The sequence below is a fragment of the Oryx dammah genome, unplaced genomic scaffold (genome assembly GCF_014754425.2).
Source record: "Oryx dammah isolate SB20612 unplaced genomic scaffold, SCBI_Odam_1.1 HiC_scaffold_6, whole genome shotgun sequence".
Taxonomy (NCBI): Eukaryota; Metazoa; Chordata; class Mammalia; order Artiodactyla; family Bovidae; genus Oryx; species Oryx dammah.
In genome coordinates, this window is record NW_024070190.1 from 14923349 (window position 1) to 14945034 (window position 21686).

Sequence of the window (21686 nt, forward strand, 5' to 3'; positions counted from 1 at the left end):
ATAATAATCTCTTATAACCCTTTGTTCTTCTGCATTGTCTGATGTAACCTCTCCTTTTTCATTTTTAATTTTGTTGATTTTATTCTTCTCTTTTTTCTTAAAGAGTCTGACTAAAGGTTTGTCAATTTTGTTTATCTTCTCAAGGAACCAGCTTTTAGTTTTATTAATCTTTACTATTATTTCTTTCATTTCTTTTTCATTTATTTCTTCTCAGATCTTTATGATTTCTTTCCTTCCACTAATTTTGGGGATTTATTGTTCTTTTTTTCCAGTTGTTTCAGATGTAAAGTAAGATTGTCTATTTGATGTTTTTATTGTTTCTTGAGGTAGGATTGTGTTGCTATAAACTTCCCTCTTAGAACTGCTTTTGCTGCATCCCATGGGTTTTGAGTTGTGTTTTCACTGTCATTTGTTTCTAATCAGAAATTTTCTGATTTCCCTTTTGATTTCTTCAGTGACCTGTTGGTGATTTAGAAATGTGTTGTTTAGCTTCCATGTGTTTGTGTTTCTTACACGTTTTTTCTTGTAATTGATACCTAGTGTCATAGCATTGTGGCTACACATACTTGACACAACTTCAATTGGCTTCAATTCACTGGGGTTTGATTTGTAACCCAAAATGTGGTCTATCCTGAAGAATGTTCCATGTGCACTTACGAAAGTGTATTCTTCTGCATTTGGATGGAATTCCCTGAAGATATCAATGAGATTCATCTCATCTAATGTATCATTTAAAGCTTGTGTTTCCTTATTAATTTTCTGCTTTGATGACCTGTCCGTTGGTGTGAGTGGGGTGTTAAAGTCTCCTACTATTATTGTGTTACTGTCAATTTCTCCTTTCATGTCTGTTAGTGTTTGTCTTATGTATTGGGGTTCTCTTGTGTTGGGTGCATAGATATTTACAATTGTTTTGTCTTCCTCTTGGATCGATCCCTTGATCATTATGTAATGTCCTTCCTTATCTCTTGTAATCTTCTTTATCTTACAGTCTATTTTGTCTGATATGATGATTGGTACTCCAGCTTTCTTTCTGAGTTCCTGGTGGCTCAGAGGTTAAAGTGTCTGCCTGCAATGTGGGAGACCTGGGTTCGATCGGAAATAGCAACCCACTCTGGTATTCTTGCCTGGAGAATCCCATGGATGGAGGAGCCTGGTGGGCTGCAGTCTGCAGGGTGGCAAAGAGTCGGACATGACTGAGTGACTTCACTTTCTTTCTTTCTTGCACGGAATATATTTTTCTATCCTCTCACTTTCAGTCTATATGTGTCTTGAGGTCTGCAGTGGGTTTCTTGTAGATAGCCTATATATGGGTCTTGTTTTTGTATCCATTCAGCCAGTCTGTGTCTTTTGGTTGGAGCATTTAATCCATTTACATTTAAAATATGAGGAGGGAGGTGGGAGGGAGGGTTCAGGATTGGGAACACATGTACACCTGTGGCGGATTCATGTTGATGTATGGCAAAACCAATACAGTATTGTAAAGTAAAATAAAGTAAAAAAAAAAAAAGTGAAAAAATTAATGATAGGTATGTTCCTATTGCCATTTTCTTAATTGTTTGGGGTTGATTTTGTAGATCTTTTTTCTTCTTTTGTATTTCTTGACTATATAAGTCCCTTTAACATTTGTTGTAAAGCTGGTTTGGTGGTACTGAATTCTGTTAACTTTTGCTTGTCTGAAAAGCCTTTTATTTGTCCGTCAATTCTGAATGAGATCCTTGCCGGGTGCAGTAATCTTGGTTGTAGATTTCCTCCTTCCAGTATTTTAAATACATTCTGCCATTCCCTTCTGGCCTGCAGAGCTTCTGCTGAAAGATCAGCTGTTAAATGTATGGGGTTTCCCTCGTATGTTACTTGTTGCTTCTCCCTTTCTGCTTTTAATATTCTTTCTTTCTGTTTAGGCTTTGTTAGTTTCATTAGGATGTGTCTTGGCATGTTTCTCCTTGGGTTTATCCTGTCGGGGACTCTTTGTGCCTCTTGGGCTTGATTGATTATTTCCTTTTCCATGTTGCAGAAATTTTCAACTATAAACTCTTCAAAAAATTTCTCATACCCTTTCTTTTTTTCTTCTTTTTCTGGGACCCATATAATGCAAATGTTGGTACATTTGATATGGTCCCAGACGTCTCTGAGACTATCCTCAACTCTTTTCATGCTTTTTACTTTATTCTGCTCTTCAGAAGATATTTGTGCTAGTTTAACTTCCAGCTCACTGATTCATTCTTTTGCTTCAGATATTCTGCTATTGATTCCTTCTAGAGTATTTTTAATTTCAATAATTGTGTTGTTTGTCTTTGTATGCTTATTCTTTAATCCTTCTACATCTTTGTTAATTGATTCTTGTATTTTTTTCCATTTTGTTTTCAAGGTTTTTGATCATCTTTACTATCATTATTCTGAACTCTTCAGGTAGTTTGCCTATATCCTCTTCATTTATTTGGACTTCTGTGTTTCCAGTGTGTTCCTTCATTTGTGCAGTATTTCACTACCTTTTAATTTTTTTTAAAAGTAATTGTCTTTGAGGTCTTCTTTTCACAGGCTTCAAGGAGAATTGAATTCTTTCTTTGAAGAAGGTTGAATTCTTTCTTTCTTTTGGTTTCTGCCCTCCTAAGGTCAACAAAAGATTCCAAAATGCAGTACTTGGATGCAATCTCAAAAACGACAGAATGATCTCTGTTCATTTCCAAGGCAAACCATTCAATATCACAGTAATCCAAGTCTATGCCCCAACCAGTAATGCTGAAGAAGCTGAAGTTGAATGGTTCTATGAAGACCTACAAGAACTTTTAGAACTAACACCCAAAAAAGATGTCCTTTTCATTATAGGGACTGGAATGCAAAAGTAGGAAGTCAAGAAACACCTGGACTAACAGGCAAATTTGGCCTTGGAATGCAGAATGGAGCAGGGCAAAGACTAATACAGTTTTGCCAAGAGAATGCACTGGTCATAGCAAACATCCTCTTCCAACGACACAAGAGAAGATTCTACACGTGGACATCACCAGATGGTCAACACCAAAATCAGATTGGTTATATTCTTTGCAGCCAAAGATGGAGAAGCTCTATACAGTTAACAAAAACAAGACCGGGAGCTGACTGTGGCTCAGATCATGAACTCCTTATTGCCAAATTCATACTTAAATTGAAGAAAGTAGGGAAAACCGCTAAACCATTCAGGTATGACCTAAATCCAATCCCTTATGATTATACAGTGGAAGTGAGAAATAGATTTGAGGGCCTAGATCTGATAGATAGAGTGCCTGATGAACTATGGAATGAGGTTCATGACATTGTTCAGGAGACAGGGATCAAGACCATCCCCATGGAAAAGAAATGCAAAAAAGCAAAATGGCTGTCTGGGGAGGCCTTACAAATAGCTGTGAAAAGAAGAGAGGTGAAAAGCAAAGGAGAAAAGGACAGATATAAGCATCTGAATGCAGAATTCCAAAGAATAGCAAGAAGAGATAAGAAAGCTTTCTTCAGTGATCAATGCAAAGAAATAGAGGAAAAGAACAGAATGGGAAAGACTAGAGATCTCTTCAAGAAAATTAGAGATACCAAGGGAACATTTCATGCAAAGATGGGCTCGATAAAGGACAGAAATGGTCTGGACCTAACAGAAGCAGAAGATATTAAGAAGAGGTGGCAAGAATACATGGAAGAACTGTACAAAAAAGATCTTCACGACCAAGATAATCACGATGATATGATCACGCATCAAGAGCCAGACATCCTGGAATGTGAAGTCAAGTGGGCCTTAGGAAGCATCACTATGAACAAAGCTAGTGGAGGTGATGGAAATCCAGTTGAGCTATTTCAAATCCTGAAAGATGATGCTGTGAAATTGCTGCACTCAATATGCCAGCATATTTGGAAAACTCAGCAGTGGCCACAGGACTGGAAAAGGTCAGTTTTCATTCCAATCCCAAAGAAAGGCAATGCCAAAGAATGCTCAAACTACTGCACAATTGCACTCATCTCACATGCTAGTCAAGTAATGCTCAAAATTCTCCAAGCCAGGCTTCAGCAGTACGTGAACCGTGAACTTCCTGATGTTCAAGCTGGTTTTAGAAAAGGCAGAGGAACCAGAGATCAAATTGCCAACATCTGCTGGATCATGGAAAAAGCAAGAGAGTTCCAGAAAAAACATCTATTTCTGCTTTATTGACTATGCCAAAGCCTTTGACTGTGTGGATCACAATCAACTGTGGAAAATTCTGAGAAAGATGGGAATACCAGACCACCTGACCTGCCTCTTGAGAAATCTGTATGCAGGTCAGGAAGGAACAGTTAGAATCGGACATGGAACAACAGACTGGTTCCAAATAGGAAAAGGAGTATGTCAAGGCTGTATATTGTCACCCTGCTTCTTTAACTTCTATGCAGAGTACATCATGAGAAATGCTGGACTGGAAGAAGCACAAGCTGGAATCAAGATTGCCAGGAGAAATATCAATAACCTCAGATATGCAGATGACACCACCCTTATGGCAGAAAGTGAAGAGGAACTCAAAAGCCTCTTGATGAAAGTGAAAGTGGAGAGTGAAAAAGTTGGCTTAAAGCTCAACATTCAGAAAACGAAGATCATGGCATCTGGTCCCATCACTTCATGGGAAATAAATGGGGAAACAGTGTCAGACTTTATTTTTTTTGGGCTCCAAAATCACTGCAGATGGTGACTGCAACCATGAAATTAAAAGACGCTTACTCCTTGGAAGAAAAGTTATGACCAACCTAGATAGCATATCCAAAAGCAGAGACATTACTTTGCCGACTAAGGTCCGTCTAGTCAAGGCTGTGATTTTTCCAGTGGTCATGTATGGATGTGAGAGTTGGACTGTGAAGAAGGCTGAGCACCGAAGAATTGATGCTTTTGACTTGTGGTGTTGGAGATGACTCTTGAGAGTCCCTTGGACTGCAAGGAGATCCAAGCAGTCCATTCGAAAGGAAATCAGCCCTGGGATTTCTTTGGAAGGAATGATGCTGAAACTGAAGCTCCAATACTTTGGCCACCTCATGTGAAGAGTTGACTCACTGGAAAATACTTTGATGCTGGGAGGGACTGGGGGCAGGAAGAGAAGGGGACGACAGAGGATGAGATGGCTGGATGGCATCACGGACTCGATGGACGTGAGTCTGAGTGAACTCCGGGAGTTGGTGATGGACAGGGAGGCCTGGCGTGCTGTGATTCATGGGGTTGCAAAGAGTCGAATACGAGTGAGCGGCTGAACTGAACTGAAGGTTGGTCCAGTGGTTTGTCTGAGCTTTGTGTAGGGTGAGATTTGTGCTGAGGTTTTGTCTGTGTTCCTCTGATGGGCACGGCTGCGTGAGGTGGTGGTCCTGTCTCTTGATGGCTGGGTCTGCATTTTCGTTGTGTTTGTGGTTTAGATGAGGCGTCCGGCACAGGGAGCTGCTGGCGGCTGGGCGATGCTGAGTCTTGTGTCCGGTGGTTCCTTTGTGTGAGTTCTCACTGTCTGATACCCGCTAGTGTCAGTTCTCTGCTCGTCTAGGGTCTTGGAGTCGGTGCTCCCTCTCCAAAGGCTCAGGGCTTGATCTCTGGTCAGGAACAAAGATTTCACAAGTGGTTTTTTGGGCATCAAGTGAGATTAAAACAAATATCCAAAAAAGAGACACCAAAGATGAACCCCAGACAAATGGCAGTTACAAAAATCAGGCAAATAATTAAAATAATGGACTATACACATATACACCCATGAGCAAAGTAATAACGGTCCAGCAAAAATAAAGTACAGTAGATTGACCCAGCAAACAAAGAAAAACAAATTTATTTACCAGTTAAGAACAAAACTAACTTAAGCACAAACTGGAAAACAAAACTAAAAGAAGGTGCCAAGTGGGGAATAAAGCAATGAAAAAGAACCAACAAATACTTTGAGAGGAAGGGAAAGAAAGAAAAAAAAAGAAAGAGTACATATGCAAAATTAAATAGAGGTAGCTAGATAAAGAAGATTTATATACATTAAAGCTTAAGTGCAAGCGGAAAAGAACAGTGGGAAAGGCAAACAAAGGCATAAATGTAGAAAAAAATATAATAGGTTTAAAAAATTAAAATTTAAATTAAAAAAAAAAGAGAGAAAAGAAAAAAAGAGAGAGGAAAACTCCACAGAACTGCAGAAGCCCAATGTAGAAGCAGAGGTTAATGACAAAAGTGAAAAATGTGACTGAGGACAAAAAAGTCAAAAGCTTAATTGGATTTCTTAGTGGGAATAGAATTAACAACTGCAACAGAGGGGGAAGGGGGGGAGGGAGAAAAAATTCCTAAAGAACCTACCAGACAAGTCAGCAAATAAGAGGGACTGTTTCTCTCGAGTCAGTGCTGTCAGAGTCCCTTCCCTCGGGAGTCACAGTCGCCCTCACCTCCCTTGCATGCCGCCCAGCACTGTGCTGGTCTCTGGACGGGGCACCTCAGATTCTAATCTGGCCCTCCTCCTGTGTGTTCTTGCCGCCGATGTCCACAGTTATCAGAGCTACCCTTTTTTATTTTTTTTGTGGGAGCTCTCAATGACCTTTATTATATTCCATAGACGTAGAGTCTGCCTAGTTGATCGTGCGGATTTAATCTGCAGCTTGTACAGCTGGTGGGAATGTTTTGGATCATCTTCCTTAGCCACATTGCCCCTGGGTTTCAACTGTGGTTTTATTTATTTATTTTTTTTTTTAATTTATTTATTTATTTTTAATTTTTACTTTACAATTCTGTATTGGTTTTGGCATAGATTGACATGAATCCACCACAGGTGTACATGCGTTCCCAAACATGAGCCCCCCTCCCGCCCCCCTCCCCACAACATCTCTCTGAGTCATCCCCGCGTGTCAGCCCCAAGCGTGTCATATCCTGCATCAGACATAGACTGGCATTTCGATTCTTACATGATATTATACATGTTTCAATGCCATTCTCCCAAATCATCACACCCTCTCCCTGTTTTATTTCCACCTCTGCATGTGGGTCGTCCACTGGGGTTTGCTCCTGAGGCTGCCCTGGAGGACTTGGGTTTGCCCCTGCGAGGGCCAGGGGTGGAGGTGGTGCAGCTGCTTGGGTCGCAGGGGTTGCGGCAGCACCAGGTACTCAGGGGGATTGGCGGCTGGGGCAGCAGGAAATATAGCGCTCCAGAAGGGTATGGCAACTAATATGGCCAATACGCTCCAGCATTCTTGCCTGGAGAACCCCTCTCCCTGACAGAGAAGCCTCGCAGGCCACAGTCTACAGGGTGACAAAGAGTCGGACACGACCGAGGCGACCCTGCACGCACAGATGCAAGACATTTTTTGCCTGTGGCAGCTCTGCCCCAGTGAGAGTTGAGCGTGAAGGTGGCGCAGCTTCTTGGCTTGCAGGGACCCTGGCCGCGCCAAGTGTGCAGGGACGGGGACTGCCCCCGCAGCAGGAGTTATGGTCTTATCAGAGACTTTTTTAGCCTCTTGAGGTTGGCGATCAGAAGGCCTCTTTGGCCAATCTTTCTCTGAAGCTTCTCCTATTCAGGCACTTAGAGCATTCCCTTGCCTGGGGTCCTTCCCTAGTTTAAACAGTGTTGCAATGAGCGTTCTTTTACACATGTCTTTGTGCACTTAGGCTAGTGGTTCTGTAGAAAAAAATCCTAGAAGAAAATTTTCTGGGTTGAATGGTATGTGTTTTTAAAATATTAATAGATATTAACATATTATTCTTCAAAATGCCACACATATTTGGACTCTAACCAGTGCTGAATCATATTTTTTCCTGTTAATAAATCTATGACAACCAGAACTCTTATTTTCCAAATCAGTACTGTCAGAAGAAATATAAGGCAAGCCACATATATAATTTAAATTTTTTAGAAGCCATACTGAAAATAGTAAGAGGAAATGGGTGAAATCCATTTTAATAATAGCTACTATTTAGCCTAATATATCTCAAATACTATCATTTTAACATATAACCAATATAAAAATTATTAAAGACATACTTTACATGTTTGCCACTAAGTATTTTAAATTCCGTGTGTTTTTCACACTTAGGACAGACCTCAATTTGGGTCCGTTACATGCGGCAGAATACCAGAGTGAACGGCAAAGCTCTAAACTGTCTTTGAGTCATTTGCCTGCTTTTTCATTGGGCTGGTTTTCTTTGCTTGTTGATTTCTAAGCAATTACACTTTTTTCAAATGGGCTTTCGCTTTCTTTTTGCACCACGTTCCTTTTTCAGAAAACTAGGCGTTTATTTTTGGCCGTGCTGGGTCTCCATGGCTGTGCGGGCTTTCTGTAGCTGTGAGCTGGGGCTCTGGTCGCGCTGCGCAGGCTTCTCGTTGCAGTGGCTTCACTTGTCAGATCAGTAGTTGCTACTCTCAGGCTCTAGAGCACAGACTGTAGTTGCGGTGCACAGGCTTAGTTTCTCTGCAGTCTGTGGGATCTTTGGATCAGGGAAGGTTTCTGGATCATGTCTCCTGCACTGGCAGGCAGACTCTTTACCATTGAGCCACCAGGAAATTCCCGACTTTCACTTTTGTTCTTGCTTACAATCCTCCGAAATATCGGTGGATTGACTGGTGAATGATTTTAATTTGTATGTAGACAAATTTAGTCTTCCTTTTAGCCTCTGGGTTTGCTTTCATACTCTAAAACCATCAAAACTGCACTTATGCTTTCATTTTTTCCTTTAAACTATTTGCTTCTCTTAAATATGATTATTACTATTATTCTGAAGATCACATCATCATCTTTATTACTGATTAAAATCTGGTTGGAGGATGTAGCTTTAGGTCTGTGAGCCAAGGGAGCTTCTAATTCTGAAGTTCGGAATCTAACATTTTCCCCCAGTCCCCGACAGAACTGCCCTTGAATGCGCTTCCCTGACCGCGAGCGAGCACCAGAATCACCACGGGGCTTGTGGAAGCATGGGCTGCCGGGCTCAGCCTGAGAGTTTCTGACTGAGCAGGTGTGAGATGAAGACCTCGGATCTGCGTCCTCAAGTGTTGCAGACGCTGCTGGCTTGGAGATCCCATTTGGAAAACCGCTGGGTCATATCACAGAGGAACATGGAAATGTGTGCTTTCTGTGGGGAGCCTTGCTCCCAAGACAGAAAACGCAGCGCTGAACAGTTGAACAGTTTGGGAAACTTCTTCCCAAGTTTCCATCTCCCATATGGTGTGGGTAAAGTGGAGAGAGACCCAGTCCTGCCGTAGAGAAAGGAAACATTGGGAATCAGGAAAAAAGTTTCCTAACACAGATATTTCTACTTTTCAAACTTATATCTGTGTCTCAACATTAGCAGTTCTGTATTCTGGCTGCACACTGGAACCAGCTTGGGAAACTCCACAAATAACATATCTGGCCCCCACCCCTAGAGGTTCTAACTCCTGGTCTGGAGAGGCCCTATCCAGTAGTATTTTAAAAATCTCCCTGGATTGCAGTGTTCAGCCAGAGTGGAGACTCGTAACTCTGTGACTCTGCAAGTCCAGGCATCACCTGGCGTTAACAGCTTGTTAGAAATGAATCTCCGGCCCCACGTAGGCCTACTGACTCAGAATCTGCATTGTGGTCCACAGACCACAGGAGTTAGATATAGCAGAACTTGGACATTTAGGAGGATTTACTCGGCTTTTAGGCTTGTGCTGTGGGACTGACAGGTATTGGCAGTCACCTTTTTCTCTGTGGATGGCTTACCTCCCTCCGAGTTGCCTGCATGCATGCCCTCTTCTCTGTCCACACCCGTCCTTTTTTTTTTTTTTTTACTCTGGTGACAGATGCGTAACATAAAATCGATCATTTTAAACCATTTTAAGTGCACAATTCAGTGGCATTAAGTGGCATACAACATTTACAAAGTTGTATAACCATCACCACTATCCATTTTCAGAACTTTTAAAGTTTTATTTTGTTTTAAGGAATGAAGTAAAAACCCACTTTCACATTACTAGTCACCTGTCAAAATGCCATCTATTGAATGCACCATATTCCCTTTCGTTGCTTTCAGTGGTACTTTGTCATATATTGAATTCGTATGTGTACTTGCATCTATTTCTGGCTTTGCAAACTTGTAACTATTATAGCTTTAGAATAAATTTTATTAACTGAAATGTATGAAATCAGCAATATTCAAACATTTCCTGATGTAAAAATGGCAGTTTTATGTGGTTCAGCCTAACATCAGATAGGCTGAGCTCTGCACGTTTCTCTTTCACTACTCCATCACTCTGTTTTAAAAAGTATTTTTTCCTGGTTATTCTCAGCTTTTTTCCTGCAGATTTACTCTTTGTCAGATTCTTCCTGTTGTGGGTCTAATTGTGTCACCCCAAAGTTCACTTGCTGAGCTCTAACTCTGTATGATTGTATTTGGAGATAGGGTATTTAAGGAGGTACTTAAGGTTAAATGAGGTCATAAGAGGTCTTTATCCTTTATAAGAGAGAGACATCAGGAGGACATGTGTTCAGGAGGAAGGTCAAGTGAAGGACACAATCAGGTGTCCATCCGCAGGTCAAGGAGGGGCGCTTCACAAGAAACCAGCCCTGCCAGTGCTTTGATTTTGGACCTCCAGCTCCTCGGAACTGTGAGAAACTGATGTTTGATGTTTAAACTGCCTTAACAAGTCTATGGGGCAATGGCCCCCCACTCCAGTGCTCTTGCCTGGAAAATCCCACGGACGGAGGAGCCTGACGGGCTGCAGTCCATGGGGTCGCTAAGAGTCAGACACGACTGAGCGACTTCACTTTCACTTTTCACTTTCACACATTGGAGAAGGAAATGGCAACCCACTCCAGTGTGCTTGCCTGGAGAATCCCAGGGACGGGGGAGCCTGGTGGGCTGCCGTCTATAGGGTCGCACAGAATCGGACACGACTGAAGCAACTTAGCAGCAGCAGCAGCAGCAATTAATATCATTTCTCCTCCTCTTTCTGTTGTGTTATCGCTCCAGCTGCCATGTGTTACTACTGTAACTCATTATTACTACAGTCTAACAAAATTGCCTTAGGAAAAAAACCTCACTGGCATGAAAAGAACCTGACCAGTTTCTAGAGACTGTAATTAAGAGCTTGCCTAAGAAGTGGAGGGAGCATGAACCCTCTAATCTGAGCCTAGATTCACTCACCCAGGGGAAATCCCTGTACTGTGTGGTCATGATTTTTACACTGGTCTGGGAGATATCTTTTCCTGAAAGTTATAAAACTGTTAACAAATTCAACTTCTTTGCTGTGTAGTCTCCTGAACCAAGTTTATGCCTTCCCTCTCTCTTCCATTCTTTCATGAGTGTCTTAGAAAAGAGTGGGGTAGGAAAGAGAGCTGGCATCCGTCTACTGCCCAGAGGAGAGCAAAATGCTTTGTTGCCGTTGTTCAATCACTCAGTCGTGTCCGACTCTTTGGGATCCCATGGACTGCAGCACACCAGGCTTCCCTGTCCTTCGTTATCTCCTGGACTTTGCTCAAACTTATGTCCGTTGAGTTGGTGATTCCAGCCAACCATCTCATCCTGTGTTGTCCCCTTCTCCTCCTGCCCTCAATCTTCAGAGTCTTTTCCAATGAGTCAGCTCTTTGTATCAGGTGGCCTAAGTTTTGGAGCTTCAGTTTCAGTCCTTCCAATGAATATTCAGAGTTGATTTCCTTTAGGACTGACTGGTTTGATTTCCTGGTTTTCTAAGGGATTCCACTTTTAGATGTTTGACTGTTTCACTCAACCTTTTAGATGTTGACTGTTTCACTCAACTTTTGAACAATAATTTTATCAACTATAAAATGGAGATAATAGAACCCATCTTGCAGAGCGCTTATCAAAATGAATTTTAGAAATATGTAAAGTATCTTGGATAGTATTTGATATCATCTGTAGATAAATTTTCTCTCCTGCTATTATCTTCACGAAAGTCCTACAGTGTAGCTAGTATCACTGTTTTCTTTTTACTGATGGATAAAATGTTGCTTACATAAGACAACTGATGGAGCCAGTATGAGACCCACAGTAAATGTCAAGCTCAACGTGAAATGCCATTTACTTATTCATCCATTAGGGATGTATTGAAGTGCTCCCGTATTGTAGGCATACAGGATATGGGTAGTGCTCTCATGTACAAAGTGGTACTAAGTACAGACGAGTACATTTATAAGCGCAGTAAAGTGCACAGGGACACTGCAGAAACATGTATGGAAGGGGACGATTTTACATAGTTTTAGAAAAGAGGGGGCTGTCACCCAACAGTTCACTTGGACTTAATCTTGAGATATGCTAGCTTTTGCCTAAGGGAAAGGATGGGGAGAAGTGTATTCTGAGCAGAGAGAATAGCATGAATAAAGGCAAGAAGCATAAGACTGCCAGCTCGTCAGTATGTATGGAATGTAAAATGCCTGGGGCTTGATGAGAACATGGTCTGGAGCAGGAGGTTCTTGATGCCAAGAAAGCAGCTGGAATTTTAACTCGAAGGCCATGCAAAGCCACTGAAGGATTTCAAATTGGAAAGTACCTAAACCAGTTATGCAGCAATATTTTAAGCCAAAATAATATAAATTAACATGTTCCCATGGCAGCAAGTCAAATAGCACATATTTAAGAATAAAGGACTCAGTTCCATGGTGCAGGTAGTTGATAGAGGTTTCATGCTGTCTCTTCTACAAGTGGGATTCTCTCCTGTGAGGACAGTGTGGCTGGATGCTCTCAGTGTGTGACAGGGCCCTGGCAGTGAGCAGATGTCACTGAAGAATTGACGCTTTTGAACTGTGGGTCCCTGGACGGCAAGGAGATCAAACCAGCCAAACCTAGAGGAAACCAACCCCGAATATTCACTGGAAGGACTGATGCTGAAGCTGAAACTCCAATACTTTGGCCAACTGAGGTGAAGAGTCAACTCATTGGAAAAGACCCGGATGCTGGAAAAGACTGAGGACAGGAGGAGAAGGGGGCAACAGAGGATGAGATTGTTGGCTGGCATCACCAACTCAATGGACATGAGTCTGAGCGAACTCCAGGAGGTGTGAAGGACAGGGAAGCCTGGCGTGCTGCGGTCCACGGGGTCACAGAGAGTCGGGCTGACTGAGTGACTGAACGACAAGGGTGACTTCATCGCGTGAGAGGAGGAAGCTGGGCGTAGACTTTCCAGATCCCTGAAAGAAGGAAAGCTCAGTCTTCATCCTCACTGCAGCGGTCCCGAGTTCGCTTTCTTTTAGAAAATACCCTTTATCAACTCTTGAAACATTGAAATCCAAAACAAGAGTTCTCTGAGGATTGTGCAATGGGGTGAATCTTTCTTTATCATGATTTATCTGCTAACCTCTTATCCATTTCTTAAGTCAAAAAATTGCTGAAGTGTCCTTTTCACTAACGGCTTTCTCTTCACTATTTTATCAGTATTTTTAATAATTTTATTTATTTGTTTACTTTTGGCTTTGTGTGTCTTCCTTCGTTGCTTTGAGGGCTTTTCTCTGGTTGCAGCGAGTAGGGGCTACTCTTCACTCCAGTGCGCGGGCTCCTCGCTGTGGCGTCTTCTCTTGCTGCGGAGCACGGGCTCGGAGCACAGGCCCCGTAACTGTGGGGCACAGGCTTAGTTGCTCCCTGGCGTATGGGGTCACGTGGGACCTCCCGGACCAGGGATGAAAGCCATCTCTTGCATTGCAGGTGGATTCACTACTACTGAGCCATCAGGGAGGCCCTCCCTTCGCTATTTTAAGCTCATCCTGTTTTTATACCGATTATACATTAATATTTATTTTACCCTCTTGAACTAGAATCCTAGTTTTTCTTTTTAAAGTTCATTTTGTCATTAGGTGGGGAAAATTGGAAGACTGTGGCCTAGGGAGACCTAGGCCCAGGTGAGGCAGTAGGGGCCTGCATCAAGGGGGGCAGTGGGTGTGGAAAGAAGGGAAGAATCTGGGGAGGTCGGTGAGCAGGTCTGACAGGTGAGGCATTGGAAACAAGGGGAAGGTAAGAGTGTGAGCTAACCGCCAGATTTTAGACCTGGCTGGGGCTCCCCTGGTGGCTCAGCTGGTGAAGAATCCACCTGCAGTGCGGGAGGCCTGGGTTCCATCCCTGGGTTGGGAAGATCCCCTAGGGGAGGGCATGGCAACCCATTTGAGTTTTCTTGCCTGGAGAAGCCCAAGAATACTGGAGTGGGTAGCCTATCCCTTCTCCAGTGGATCTTCCTGACCCAGAAATCAAATCAGGGTCTCCTGCATTGCCGTTCTTTACCAACTGAGCTCTCGGGGCCAGTGGTACGATGGACAATGCATCTGACTGCAGATCAGAGTAACCTGGTGGGCTACAGTCTATGGGGTCACAAAGAGTCAGACACAACTGAATGACTGAACTCAGCACAGACTGAATTTGTGGCAAAACACAAGGAGAACTGAATTTGGAGCAGAGTATTAGGAGGTACAGTTTGGACAGTTTGGATTTGTAGCACGGCTAAGACATCCCAGTTATAGTGTCGCTATAGAACTGCTGCTCAGGGAGGGACGGACAGGAGAAAAATATAGCCTCACAAGTCATCAGCATATGACTTTTGATGATGTAGTGTGTTGTAGGCATTCCCAAGACCACCCTCGGGCTCAACAAAAAAGCACTAGAAGGACTCACAGAACTCAGAAAGGCTGTTATACTCATGTGAAAGTGAAAGTTGCTCAGCCGTGTTCAACTCTTTGCAACCCCATGGACTATACAGTTCATGGAATTCTCCAGGCCAGAATGTTGGAGTGGGTAGCCTTTCCCTTCTCCAGGGGAACTTCCCAACCCAAGGATCGAACCCAGGTCTCCTGCATTGCAGGCAGATTCTTTACCAGCTGAGCCATAGGGAAGCCTAAGAATACTGGAGTGGGTAGCCTCTCCCTTCTCCAGAGGATCTTCCTGACCCAGGAATCAAACCAGGGTCTCCTGCATTGCCGTTCTTTACCAACTGAGCTCTCAGGGCCAGTGGCACAATGGATGATGCATCTGACTGCGGATCAGAAGATTCCAGGTCATACTCATGCTTATGGTTTATTACAATGAAAGGAGGCGACAAAGTCAGCAAACCTAAAAGCTTGTGGCGGCAGAGTCCGGGCACGAGCTTCGAGGTGTCCCTTCCAGCGCATCTGTGCAGGTGGGACTTACTTATCCCAGCAGTGATGTGTGGCAACACCTATGGATGGTTGCCAACCAGGGACTCTCACCAGAGCCATAATATTCAGGGATCTGGGGGACTGGTCAGATAAATATGGGATGCCCACATGACTTACCTTAGCTGCTTAGTCTCCAGCCCCTTCAGAGTTCATATTGATACTGCGTAGCCCAGAAAGCCCACCACACATCACATTGTGAGAATAAGCTATCTGGCATGGTCCAGAAAAATAGACGCTTTCATCAGACAGGATATTCCAAGGCTTAGAAGTTATGTTCTAGGAGGCAGGCAAAGGCCAGAGCTTTCCTTGGAAGGTGCAGTTTGAAGATATCAGACCTGCTGAGTCAGCCTTTTCCTGTACATGGGGCTTGGATGGAGTCACTGGGATGGCTCCGCAGTGTGGGGACAGAAGATTGCTGTGGGCATGACTGCCTGGGTTCCCAGCCCCTCAGGGAGGGCCTCGCCCCGGGGCCCTGGGGAGAGTGTCGGAGAGGTGGGAGGACAGCCTCTAAGCAGCGTTGTGCCAGAAGCTCCTGGAGCAGGAGTTACCAAGGCACCATAACATGTGCCACAGGGACTCAGGCAGGAGGCTGACTAGAAGGTGGGGCCTCTGGGTTTAGCAATGAAGACGGTGGTGCCATTTTTACCAGACTGTTTCCATGGGAGTGGCTGGCACTGGAAGTCTGACTGTCATCAGCTGGAAATGTTAGGAAATGAAGATAAGGAACACAGACAAATATTTTGAGTTGCTTGTTTATGAAGGGAAGGAGAGTGATAAGGTGGCAGCTAGAAGGGAGTAACAAGAAATGAACTGATCTAATCATGGGAAACGGGAAGACTTGAGTATGTTTATAGATGGTGGGAAAGAAGCTGAAAGTAAGAGTGAGTATGAGAGAAAGACGGAGAGAGATGACTCAAAAACATAGGCGAGAGAAGACGTGTCACGTGGAGGGGTGCACTCCGGGTATCAGGAGAGTGCGAAGGGGCGTCCACTTTGGGGGAAGGGAGAGCGATCTGGCTGCCAGGGCCAGCTGAGGCACTGAGGGAGTTACCAACTGGTCTGTGGCATCATAAAGTTTAGGCTGGAGAGTGGAGTCCAGAGTTTGAGTGCCATAGAGCAGGTGTGTGGGAATGAGGACGTGAGAAGAGCATAAGGATGGCAGGTGATGAGAGTTGGTGGGGGTCTAAGTGGGCTGCTCTGAGCCACCGCTGCCTCGGCCCCCGTTCTGTTTAGCCCGTGAGACCAGCAGGTGAAGTTCGGTGACACCCACGGATTAACAGAGCATTAGGCGCTGCAATGTGTCATCCGTAGGCTGGTCTCTCATTTAGACGAATCCTCTGCCTTACCTGATGGGGAAGGGCATGGCCTGGAAGCTCCAATGGCTTGGCTTTCTAGAAACTAATGGTAGTGTCTTCTTTCATGTATAATAAGGCAGTGAGGTTGGCTTAATGCATAACCATCAGAGGGACGAAACCCAACAGGTTTAAACACCATGGAAATACATGAAAGGGTCACCTTTGTGGTCACCTTTGGAAATACATGAGGGTCACCTGTGGGGTCAGCTTTGGAGACGCCAGGTCTATTTCTCTGCTCTCTCAGCTTGGTCATCCCCTGTGTGTGCATGGGATTAATTCTCTTTAAATTTGTTTAAAATTAAAAATTGTGGTAAAATACACATAACATGAAATTGAACGTGTTGGCCATTTTTAAGTGTGCAGTTCAGTGGCATTAAATACGGTCACTTCGTTTTGCAGCCACAGCTCCCGTCTCCAGAACGCTTCTCATCGGCACAGGAGGCGCTCCTCGCCCGTTAAGTGACTTCCCACTCCTCCTTCCCCTCGGTTCAGCTCAGTTCAGTTCAGTTCAGTCGCTCAGTCGTGTCCGACTCTTTGCGACCCCATGAATCACAGCACGCCAGGCCTCCCTGTCCATCACCAGCTCCGGGAATCCACTCAGACTCACGTCCATCGAGTCCGTGATGCCATCCAGCCATCTCATCCTCGGTCGTCCCCTTCTCCTCCTGCCCCCAGTCCCTCCCAGCATCAGAGTCTTTTCCAATGAGTCAACTCTTCGCATGAGGTGGCCAAAGTACTGGAGCTTCAGCTTTAGCATCATTCCCTCCAAAGAAATCCCAGGGCTGATCTCCTTCAGAATGGACTGCTTGGACCTCCTTGCAGTGCAAGGGACTCTCAAGAGTCTTCTCCAACACCACAGTTCAAAAGCATCAATTCTTCGACACTCAGCCTTCTTCACAGTCCAACTCTCACATCCATACATGACCACTGGAAAAACCATAGCCTTGACTAGATGGACCTTAGTCGGCAAAGTAAGGTCTCTGCTTTTGAATATACTCTCTAGGTTGGTCATAACTTTTCTTCCAAGGAGTAAGCGTCTTTTAATTTCATGGCTGCAGTCACCGTCTGCAGTGATTTTAGAGCCCCCCAAAATAAAGTCTGACACAGTTTCCATTGTTTCCCCATCTATTTCCCATGAAGTGATGGGACTGGATGCCATGATCTTCGTTTTCTGAATGTTGAGCTTTAAGCCAACTTTTTCACTCTCCTCTTTCACTTTCATCAAGAGGCTTTTGAGTTCCTCTTCACTTTCTGCCATAAGGGTGGTGTCATCTGCATATCTGAGGTTATTGATATTTCTCCCGGCAATCTTGATTCCAGCTTGTGCTTCTTCCAGCCCAGCATTTCTCACGATGTACTCTGCATATAAATTAAATAAGCAGGGTGACAATATACAGCCTTGATGGACTCCTTTTCCTATTTGGAACCAGTCTGTTGTTCCATGACAGAATGTGATCCACTGGAGAAGGGAATGGCAAGCCACTTCAGTATTCTTGCCTTGAGAACCCCATGAACAGTATGAAAAGGCAAAATGATAGGATACCAAAAGAGGAACTCCCCAGGTCATTAGGTGCCCAATATGCTACTGGAGATCAGTGGAGAAATAACTCCAGAAAGAATGAAGGGATGGAGCCAAAGCAAAAACAATACCCAGTTGTGGATGTGACTGGTGATAGAAGCAAGGTCCGATGCTGTAAAGAGCAATATTGCATAGGAACCTGGAATGTCAGGTTCATGAATCAAGGCAGATTGGAAGTGGTCAAACAGGAGACGGCAAGAGTGAACGTCGACATCCTAGGAATCAGCGAACGAAAATGGACTGGAATGGGTGAATTTAACTCAGATGACCATTATATCTACTACTGTGGGCAGGAATCCCTCAGAAGAAATGGAGTAGCCATCATGGTCAACAAAAGAGTCCAAAATGCAGTACTTGGATGCAATCTCAAAAACAACAGAATGATCTCTGTTCGTCTCCAAGGCAAACCATTCAATATCACAGTAATCCAAGTCTATGCCCCAACCAGTAATGCTGAAGAAACTGAAGTTGAATGGTTTTTAGCAGCCCTATAAGACGTTCTAGAACTAACACCCAAAAAAGATGTCCTTTTCATTACAGGGGACTGGAATGCAAAAGCAGGAAGTCAAGAAACACCTGGACTAACAGGCAAATTTGGCCTTGGAATGCGGAATGAAGCAGGGCAAAGACTAATAGAGTTTTGCCAAGAAAATGCACTGGTCATAGCAAACACCCTCTTCCAACAACACAAGAGAAGACTCTACACATGGACATCACCAGATGGTCAACACTGAAATCAGATTGATTATATTCTTTGCAGCCAAAGATGGAGAAGCTCTATACAGTCAACGAAAACAAGACCGGGAGCTGACTGTGGCTCAGATCATGAACTCCTTATTACCAAATTCAGACTCAAATTGAAGAAAGTAGGGAAAACCACTAGACCATTCAGGTATGACCTAAATCCAATCCCTTATGATTATACAGTGGAAGTGAGAAATAGATTTGAGGGCCTAGATCTGATAGATAGAGTGCCTGATGAACTATGGAGCGAGGTTCATGACATTGTACAGGAGACAGGGATCAAGACCATCCCCATGGAAAAGAAATGCAAAAAAGCAAAATGGCTGTCTGGGGAGGCCTTACAAATAGCTGTGAAAAGAAGAGAGGCGAAAAGCAAAGGAGAAAAGGACAGATATAGGCATCTAAATGCAGAGTTCCAAAGAATAGAAGAAGAGATAAGAAAGCTTTCTTCAGTGATCAATGCAAAGAAATAGAGGAAAAGAACAGAATGGGAAAGACTAGAGATCTCTTCAAGAAAATTAGAGATACCAAGGGAACATTTCATGTAAAGATGGGCTCGATAAAGGACAGAAATGGTCTGGACCTAACAGAAGCAGAAGATATTAAGAAGAGGTGGCAAGAATACATGGAAGAACTGTACAAAAAAGATCTTCACGACCCAAATAATCATGATGATGTGATCACTAACCTAGAACCAGACATCTTGGAAAGTGAAGTCAAGTGGGCCTTAGAAAGCATGAACAAAGCTAGTGGAGGTGATGGAATTCCAAATGAGCTCTTTCAAATCCTGAAAGATGATGCTGTGAAAGTGCTGCACTCAATATGCCAGCAAATTTGGAAAACTCGGCAGTGGCCACAGGACTGGAAAAGGTCAGTTTTCATTCCAATCCCAAAGAAAGGCAATGCAAAAGAATGCCCAAACTACCACACAATTGCACTCATCTCACATGCTAGTAAAGTAACGCTCAAAATTCTCCAAGCCAGGCTTCAGCAATACGTGAACCGTGAACTCCCTGATGTTCAAGCTGGTTTTAGAAAAGGCAGAGGAACCAGAGATCAAATTGCCAACATCCGCTGGATCATGGAAAAAGCAAGATAGTTCCAGAAAAACATCTATTTCTGCTTTATTGACTATGCCAAAGCCTTTGACTGTGTGGATTACAATCAACTGTGGAAAATTCTGAAAGAGTTGAGAATACCAGATCACCTAACCTGCCTCTTGAGAAATCTGTATGCAGTTCAGGAAGCAACAGTTCGAACTTGACATGAAAGAAGAGACTGGTTCCTTCCCCTCAGCCCCTGGCAACCACCATTCTGCTCTTCATCTCTCTGGATTTGGCTGCTCTGGGGGCTTTATAAGTGCAGTTATGCAGTGTTGCTCTTATTGTGACTGGCTGGTTTCACTCACCGTGATGCCCTGAAGGCCCACCCACGTAGTGGCATGCGTCAGGATCCCCTTCCTTCCGAAAGCTGAATAATATTTCCCTGTATTTGTAGGCCACACATTATTTATTCATCCCCTGGTGGACACTTAGGTTGCTTCAACCTTTTGGCTTCTGTGATTTATATTTTCTGAATAATGCAGCTATGTACATGGGTGTACACATATTTTTTCGATTCCCTGCTTTCATTTCTTTTGATATGCATCTCAAGGTGGAGTTTCTGGGTCATATGGTAATTGTATGTTTAATTTTTTGAGGAATTAGAAGACTTCTTCAAAGCTGCTGTGCCATTTTACTTTCCCACCAACTCTGGGCTTAAATCTAGCTTGAGTGACTTTCCTCCTGATGCAAAATAGTCCCAGCTTACTTCCCCATGCTACAGTGTCAGGGGGAAGGTGGAAAACTCCAGCATTCTAAACAGTAGCTGTGAGACATGCCCTGCTTGGGTGCTTGTCACGTGACTAACCCTGAGCCAAAGACAGGTAAAGGGAACGGGGTAAACTAGTGAGCTCCAGACAACCTGGCCCGCCCTGCACTGGAGGAAGGGTCATTGTCCCTGGAAGTACCTATGCTCCATGGAGCTTAAAGTGAGGACCACTGATGCAAAGAACTCAGGCCTTAGTGAAAGGCATTTTCATGTATATATGTGTGAAGGGCCATTCTCCTGAAATCTGAATTCTTTCTACCCTGCTGTTATTACTTTTGTCTCCTTGCTTCAGTGAAGCACAGACATTTCTCTGACATTTGGAGCAGTGGCTTCATGATGCAGGATTGTTAGGGAAAACGCTAGGTTGTTTTAACACATAGTTTTCTTTTATTAGCTTTACAAGGGAAGGGGAACTTTTGCCAAGCGTCAAGACTTTTCTTCACAGTTTGTCATCTACAATGGGAGAAGACAGTTTGGCCAGGCTCCCTTAGTCTCAGAAGAAAGATCTGCACTCAGTGCTTGGAATCCTGTCTGTTTACTGCTGGTGAACACCAGCTTCCTGCCTCTGGGCTAAAGAGTCGCCCCTTTATGAGAGGCTTAGGCTGGGCGGCCCTGGCTACCTCCCCGCAGTCACTGGATGATTTAAGATCTCATCAGAACAGAAACTGTAGATGCCAGGTCCACACAAACAAAGATTCAAAGGGAAAGAAAGGCCTTGGAAACAAATATGCTTGGCTCTTTCAGAAGCAAAATGTCAGCTGGTTGCAGCCAAGTTCTGAGACCATTTTAAAGGTTTCGTTGTTAATCAGGACCAACTCTGTGAAAACGAATTTTCTTGTGAAAAGTCAGATGCTACAGCCACTCCCTCAGCCCTGGCAAAGGGACATATGGACCCACGCATGGAATAAGGAGTGGGTCCCACTTAGAGCACTCAGTCTCCCTGGGGGCTCTGGTTACCGACTGGGTGACTTTCACCTGCCTTGGAGTCTGGGGCTAGTCCAGGGTGGGGCGTCCCGAGAGCTGCCTCACAGGCATGCCTGTGAGGGTCCCTGCCCCCAACCTGGGCTGGG